This window comes from Amblyraja radiata, chromosome 1, assembly GCF_010909765.2.
Source record: "Amblyraja radiata isolate CabotCenter1 chromosome 1, sAmbRad1.1.pri, whole genome shotgun sequence".
NCBI lineage: Eukaryota > Metazoa > Chordata > Chondrichthyes > Rajiformes > Rajidae > Amblyraja > Amblyraja radiata.
Window position 1 is genome coordinate 163,837,826 of NC_045956.1, and position 8,509 is coordinate 163,846,334.

The window sequence follows — 8,509 nt, forward strand, 5'->3', positions numbered from 1 at the left end:
CGACAAGCACCCATAGTCGGGATCGACCTGGGGTCTCTGGTGCTATACGGCAGCAACTCTACCACTGTGCCACCGTGTCACAGTGTAGTATTTAATAGCTGATGGTTGTGGGGAAGAGACTGCTCCTGAACCTGGGCATTACAGTTTTCAGTTTACAGGTTTGTAGGTTAATTGGCTTCAGTGAAATGGTGTGTCGGATAATACTAATGTACGGGGTGATTGCTGGTCAGTGTGGACTCGGTTTCCATGCTGTATCTCTAAAGTCTGAAGTTTTACCCCCGGTATCTGGATGGAAACAAGCAACAACCCAATCTCCTGGTTCTGCAGCTAGTCACACACTATCATATTTTGCACATATATATATATCATTGCTCCTTCTTTGTCCTATACAGACCTGGCAACATTCTGCAATTCCTTACCTAACTAGGAATGTGGTACAGGAATTTGGCAGCAGTTCAAGAAAGGCACTAATTCTTTCTCAAGGATATTTAGGGATGCTTGTGTTCCAAGAATAAATGACAGTAAATATTTGAACAATAAACGTCCTCTTAACGACATGTCTTTTGTCTCAGATATAGGTTTCGATGCGAAGAAGAATTTTATTGTGTGGATTCTGGCAGCTGTCAGTCCCATTCTACTGACTGTGGTCATTGCTTTATGCTGCTGTTTCTGGAAAGCAAAATGCCGGCAGTGGAATGGTGAGCAACACACAACTCTGATAATATTTCTTCAGATGTTCATAAATTCGTAAGTTCTAGGAGCCGACTTAAGCCATACAGCCCATCAAGACTACTCCGCCATTCAGTCATGGCTGATCCATCTTTCCCTCTCAACCCCCATTCTCCTGCCTTCTCCCCATAACCGCATGACACCCATACAAATCAAGAAACTATCAATCTCCAATTTAAAAATATCCATTGACTTGGTCTCCACAGCCTTCTGTGGCAATGAATTCCACAGATTCACCATCCTCTGACTAATAGAAACTTACAAAATTCTTAAGGAGTTGGACAGGCTAGATGCAGGAAGATTGTTCCCGGTGTTGGGGAAGTCCAGAACAAGGGGTCACAGTTTAAGGATAAGGGGGAAATCTTTTAGGGCTGAGATGAGAAAAACATTTTTCACACAGAGAGTGGTGAATCTCTGGAATTCTCGGCCACAGAAGGTAGTTGAGGCCAGTTCATTGGCTATATTTAAGAGGGAGTTAGATGTGGCCCTTGTGGCTAAAGGGATCAGGGGGTATGGAGAGAAAGCAGGTTCTGGATACTGAGTTGGATGATCAGCCATGATCATATTGAATGCAGGCTCGAAGGACAGAATGGCCTACTCCTGCACCTATTTTCTATGTTTCTATGTTTAAAGAAATTCCTCCTCATCCCCTTCATAAAAGAATGTCCTTTAATTCTGAGGCTATGACATCTGTTTCTAGATTCTCCCACTAGTGGAAACATCCTCTCCAAGTTCACTCTATCCAAGCCTTTCACTATTCGATAAGTTTCAATGAGGTCCCCCCTCAAGAAAACAGATACAAACATATATTTTGATTGAAAATAAGTTTTTGTTGTTGTTTATTTTAAGTATTATATATTAATTGATGGAAGTGGCACACTCAGATAAATTGCGCATTTGATTCTTAATGCAAATAAGGACATCAGAAAGGGAAGCAATGGTTGGCCATTATGCCTCAAAGGCCTATGGTGCCATTTAATAAGATCATGGCTGGTCTTTTACTTCAGTCTCCCTTTCCTGCACTAACCTCATATCTCTCGATTTCCTTAATATCCAACTTAATATCCAGAACAAGGGGTCACAGTTTAAGGATAAGGGAGAAATCTTTTAGGACCGAGATGAGAAAAACATTTTTCACACAGAGAGTGGTGAATCTCTGGAAATCTCTGCCACAGAAGGTAGTTGAGGCCAGTTCATTGGCTATATTTAAGAGGGAGTTAGATGTGGCCCTTGTGGCTAAAGGGATCAAGGGGTATGGAGAGAAGGCAGGTACAGGATACTGAGTTGGATGATCAGCCATGATCATATTGAACGGCGGTGCAGGCTCGAAGGGCCGAATGACCTACTCCTGCACCTATTTTCTATGTTTCTATGTCTCTATAGTCTACTTTCCTGTTTTTGCCACCAAAGTGGATAACCTCACATTTATCCACATTATACTGCATCTGCCATGCATTTGCCCACTCACCCAAACTATCCAAGTCACCTTGCAGCCTCCTAGCATCCTCCTCACAGCTAACACTGCCCCCCAGCTTCGTGTCATCCGCAAACTTGGAGGTTGGATTCAATTCCCTCGTCCAGATCATTAATATATATTGTAAATAGCTCAGGTCCCACTACTGAGCCTTGCGGTACCCCACTAGTCACTGCCTGCCATTCTGAAAAGGACCCATTTACTCCTAATCTTTGCTTCCTGTCTGCCAGCCAGTTCTCTATCCACATCAACACTGAACCCCCAATACCATGTGCTTTAAGTTTTGCATACTAATCTCTTATGTGGGACCTTGTCGAAAGCCTTCTGAAAGTCCAGATATAACACATCCACTGGTTCTCCCTTATCCATTCTACTAGTTACATCCTCGAAAAATTCTATAAGATTTGTCAGACATGATTTACCTTTCATAAATCCATACTGACTTTGTCCAATGATTTCACCACTTTCCAAATGTGCTGCTATCCCATCTTTAATAACTGACTATAGCATTTTCCCCACTACCGATGTTAGACTAACTGGTCTGTCATTCCCCGTTTTCTCTCTCCCTCCTTTTTTTAAAAGTGGGGTTACATTAGCTACCCTCCAATCCTCAGGAACTACCCCAGAATCTAAAGAGTTTTGAAAAATTATCACTAATGCATCCACTATTTATGGGGCTACTTCCTTAAGTACACTGGGATGCAGCCTATCTGGCCCTGGGGATTTATCGGCCTTTAATCCATTCAATTTACCTAACACCACTTCCCGGCTAACCTGGATTTCACTCAGTTCCTCCATCTCATTTGACCCCCGGTCCCTTGCTATTTCCGGCAGATTATTTATGTCTTCCTTAGTGAAGACAGAATCAAAGTAGTTATTCAATTGGTCTGCCATGTCCTTGTTCCCCATGATCAATTCACCTGTTTCTGACTGCAAGGGACGTACATTTGTTTTCACTAATCTTTTCCTCTTCACATATCTATAAAAACCTTTGCAGTCAATTTTTATGTTCCCTGCCTGTTTTCTTTCATAATCTATTTTCCCTTTCCTAATTAAGCCCTTTGTCCTGCTCTGCTGGACTGAATTTCTCCCAGTCCTCTGGTAGGCTGCTTTTTCTGGCTAATTTGTATGCTTCATCTTTTGTTTTGATACTATCCCTGATTTCCCTTGTTATCCACGGACGCACTACCTTCCCTGATTTATTATTTTGCCAAACTAGGATGAATAATTGTTGTAGTTCATCCATGCAGTATTTAAATGCCTTCCATTGCATATCCACCGTCAACCCTTTAAGAATCAATTGCCAGTTTATCTTGACCAATTCACGTCTCATACCCTCAAAGTTACCTTTCTTTTAGTTCAGAACCCTTGTTTCTGAATTAACAATGTCACTCTCCACCCTAATGAAGAACTCAACCATATTATGGTCACTCTTGCCCAATGGGGCCACGCACAACAAAACTGCTAACTAACCCTTCCTCATTACTCAATACCCAGTCTAGAATAGCCTGTTCTCTCGTTGGTTCCTCCACATGTTGGTTTAGAAAACTATCCCGCATACATTCCAAGAAATCGTCTTCCTCAGCACCCCTGCCAATTTGATTCAACCAATCTATATTACAACTTTAGGGCTGTGCATGCCATATGCAAGAAGAAGAAGTGTGCGGGGGTCGCTGGTCGGTGCGGACCAGGTGGGCAATAGGGCCTGTTTCGGCACTGTGTCTCTAAACTAAACAAAACTAAATTAAACAAAACCTCTGCAAGGATGTGTGCAATTTCCTCCCTAGCTTCCTACCAGATCCGAGGATGCATTTGGTCAGGCCCTGGGGGACTTACCTACCTTAATGCACTTTCAAATTGACAATACCTCTTTACTAGGAATTTGTACATGTTCTAAGACTTCACAACTTCAATGCCTCAAATCCTTAGCTTCCAACGCAGTCTCTTCAGTAAAAAACAGATGAGAAACCGTTATTTAATATCTCCCCCTTGTGGCTCCACGAAGATGGCCAGGCTGGAGATCTTACCCTATTTGTGCCAGATCATCAGGAATTTAAAACACATTGTGTAGTCTGGGCCTTCGATTCTACAAAGAATCTCTAACGTAGCATTTAGTTCTGTGCAGTATTTTACCTGTGGATCAAACTAACTCCCATATGTCGGAATTTGGACCACCATAGCCTAGAAACAAAAGATGATAATTATTAATTGTGATGCCATTCAATGTTTTCCATGCAGATAGCCTTGTGTATGAAAATACTACAGCAAAAAAGAAAGAATCTGTTGAACAGAAAAAAGAGAAAAGGTAAATGATTATCTAAAGAGAAATTTAAAGAAGAAATTGGGGTAAGGTTTTTACTCAGAGGGTGGTGAGTGCCTGGAATGCACAATAGAGGGTGGTGGTGGAGGCAGATATGATAGTGGCACTTAAGAAACTTCAAGATTGGCACATGGATATGCAGGGAATAAGAGTTGCTCTTGGCATCATGTAATAAAAATGAACTGCAGATGCTGGTTTATACCAAAGATAGACACCAAATGCTGGAGTAAATTAACGGGTCAGGCAGCATCTCTGGAGAAAATAGATAACTACGTTTTGGGTCAGACCCTTCTGCAGCCTGCAGTCCAGAAAAGGGTCCTGGCATCATGTTCAGCACAGACATTGTGGCTCAAGGGGCCTGTACCTGTGCTGTGTGGTTCTATGTTCATTATTTTATGTTCAAGACAGAAAGTCATCAATGATTCTCATGTTTAAGAAAGAACTGCAGATGCTGGAAAAATCTAAGGTGGACAAAAATGCTGGAGATATGCGGGTGAGGCAGCATCTATGGTGAGAAGGAATAGGCTGCATTTCGGGTCGAGACCCTTCTTCAGACTGATGTGGGGGGGATGTCAATAAGATAACCTCTCATCCTTCTATTCCAGTGTATACAAGCCCAGCCGCTCCATTCTATCCACATATGACAGTCCCGCCATCCCAGTAATTAACCTTGTGAACCTACGCTGCACTCCCTCAATAGCAAGAATGCCCTTCCTCAAATTTGGAGACCAAAACTGCACACAATACTCCAGGTGTGGTCTCACTAGGGCCCTGTCCAACTGCAGAAGGACCTCTTTCCTCCTATACTCGACTCCTCTTGTTGTGACGGCCAACATGCCATTCGCTTTCTTCACTGCCTGCTATACCCGCATGCTTACTTTCATTGACTGACGAACAAGGACCCCCCAGATCCCGTTGTACTTCCCCTTTTCCAAACTTGACGCCATTTAGATGATAATCTGCCAGTAGATTGGCTATTGCATGTTAGCCAATCAGAATGCTTAGTAATTATAACTTTGCCTAATTATATGATGTATAGTGTAAGAACTCGCCTACTGGTCTTCAGTAGCTGCAGTAGACTGAACGTGTGATGTACTGCATATGTGATGATGAACTAGACAATAAAGATGCTTGTGCTTTAACCTGTGTGAGACTAAGGTATTTACATGGTGTCAGAAAATTGGGTCTAACCCTCGTCTGTTTACCGCGATTTATTATGTTTATCAGTTTTTATTTGTGAGTGTTTTTGATGATATGGCCAACTCCTGTCGAAAGCCAAGTCCGCTTGTATTTGATTCTGACATAGCCAAGTGAATGTTTGAGCGAGAATATGCTCACTATATCTGCATCGTTCACCGAAACGACCCCGATGATCTGAAGGCATCGCTACTGCTAAATTTAGCGCGTCCAGAAGCAATGATCCACGCAGACACCTTTGAATTCGCCCCAGCACGCTTCAACGCGAACAGTCAGGTACTGGTGCCAGCTGAAACTATCGACAACCCGACTACTGAGAAAGTTTAGAGAACTGTGTGACCTGACATCGAATCATATACTCATGAGAACAAGATTTTTTGCCCAACAGCAACAAGCTGATGAGCCTGTTGAACGATTTATCAGCAACCTACGACACATGAGTTCACGGTGCCGCTTTAGTGAGTTGACAAATGAGCTCATGCGTGATAAAATTGAGGGAGGAATGAGCGACCGCAAGCTAAGAGCAGAACTGCTATGGAACGCTGAACTGACTTTAGAGCAAGCCATTCATGCATGTCGAATGGCAGAAACTGTAGCCCCACTGGCTGATTTTGACCCCACCAGTCCTCAACAGCAACATAATGTAAATTTAGCTAACTACTCTCCGCAGAAAATTTTAAACGCATCCCACAAAGGTCCGAACATGCCTGCCACGCGATGCCCAAACTGCAACTATTTCCACTCTAGGGGGCACCAGTTCTGCGTTGCCCATGGGAAAGTTTGTCACAAGTGCAAGAAACGAAACAATTTTGCCACTTGTTGTCGGTCGAGTGGGAACACTGCTTCAAGGACAAATCTGCACCTGATTCAACAAGAGCCACCTGATTCTGATTCCCAAGAACAAGACGATGCTTCCCACGGGAACGATTCCGATAACACAGACACTGACTCTACCGTACTTTCCCTTAACCTGCGCTCCCCAGGCAAACTTATGGATCCTGCGGTGACAATGATAATCAATAACAAGGTTTTGAATGCCAAAGTCGACACTGGTGCCAGAGTGAATGTAATGTCATTCAAAGAGTTCAACAAGATAAGAACCACTGAACTCATGAAAAAAAACTCCTCCACGCGACATGCTTACGGGGTGGAAGTTCTTCACCCGTTGGGTAAACTAATTTAAAATGCACTGTCAATGAGCAAATAAAAAACCTGATCTTATACATTTTCCAACTAAACTCAGAAACCCTGCTTGGCATCAATGCATGCCATGATCTAGGTCTGGTTTATTTCGGGCGTGCTGCCCACAAACTCTGTTTGACAAAGGAACCAACTCAGCAGATGCTATCCAATTATAAAGACTTGTTTGACGACACACTTGGCAAGTTGCCTATGATATACAAGATCACTGTGGATCATGCTTTCACCACAATAGTTCGCGCACCTCACCGCGTTCCCCATGGCATGCAGGAGAGAATACATGCTGAACTCAAGCACATGATCTCTATTGGAGTCATTGCCGAGGTCAGCAAACCTTCGGACTGGGTCTCCACCATGGTCGTTACCACCAAAAAAGACAAGAAAGAGTTACGGATCTGCTTCAACCCTAATGATTTAAATGCAGCAATTAAAGCGCCAACACTATCCGATGGGAACCACTGAGGACGTAGCGGCACAGATTGGAAATGCAACGGTATTCTCAGTCCTTGCCCAAAAGCTCTTTCTGGCAAATACCGCTGGACCGAGCATCGTCTGCCCTAACAACTTTTGCCACACCATTCGGCCGCTACAGGTTTTTAAGGATGCCCTTCGGCATCAAATCTGCCAGCGAAGTATTTCAGCGCGCAATGGAACAACTATTCGCAGAATATCCATGTGCCATCATTGTTGACGACATCCTAGTATACGGCTGCGACGTGAACGAGCATGATGCCAACCTGAAAAAAGTACTGAACCGTGCCAGAGAGATTAATCTGAAACTCAACCCTCTGAAATGCAAGTTCAGAGTTCCTGAGGTCACCTACGTCAGTCATGTATTCACCAGCAACGGACTAAAACCTGACCCGTTAAAGACTGCAGCCATCAACGAGCTGCCGGTCGCAACCGATGTCACCAGATTACAGCGATTCTTCGGTATGGTCAACTACCTGGGAAAATTCATTCCCAACCTCAGTGAACTTTCTGCTCCCCTACGACAACTGATCCACAAGGACAATGCATGGTCTTGGTATCCACAACACCAAAGAGGCTTCGAGACTTTAAAACTCCAGCTAGCCAGCGCACCTACACTGGCATACTTCAATCTCAACCTGCGATGCATCCCAGGATGGGCTAGGCGCAGCATGCCTACAAACAACCACCGACGGCGACGTGATGCCTATCCCTTACGCATCACGCACCCTGACTGAAACTGAGCAAAGCAATGCCCAGATCGAGAAGGAACTGCTCGCCGTTGTTTTTGCCTGCTCAAAATTTAAAGACTTTATCTTTGGCAAAAGCTTCACGGTCGAAACCGACCACCAGCCACTAGTCACCATCCTGAGCAAGCCTATCCATGCCTCCCCTGCTCGACTACAGCAAATGATGATGCAGCTGCAACGGTTTGACTTCCGCATTGTCTACAAGAAAGGTAATGACATGCACATCGCAGATACGCTCTCCAGAGCCCCGCGCACCACAAGCGAACGCCACCCCTTTGAACAGGACGAATTCTCGGTCCTGAAGGTCTCGTTCGTGCCCAACGATCGCCTACGCCTCCTTGCCGAACACACAGCTGCAGACAAAACCTC

General features: G+C 44.1%; 1 long non-coding RNA gene across 1 annotated transcript; it reads left to right on the plus strand.

Moving 5' to 3' along the window:
* Window positions 1-578: 578 nt before the first annotated feature.
* Window positions 579-4,508, plus strand: LOC116976281. Its single transcript, XR_004412925.1, has 2 exons — window positions 579-698; window positions 4,442-4,508. It is a non-coding gene; the product is annotated as an uncharacterized LOC116976281 (long non-coding RNA).
* The last annotated feature ends 4,001 nt before the right edge of the window (window positions 4,509-8,509 follow it).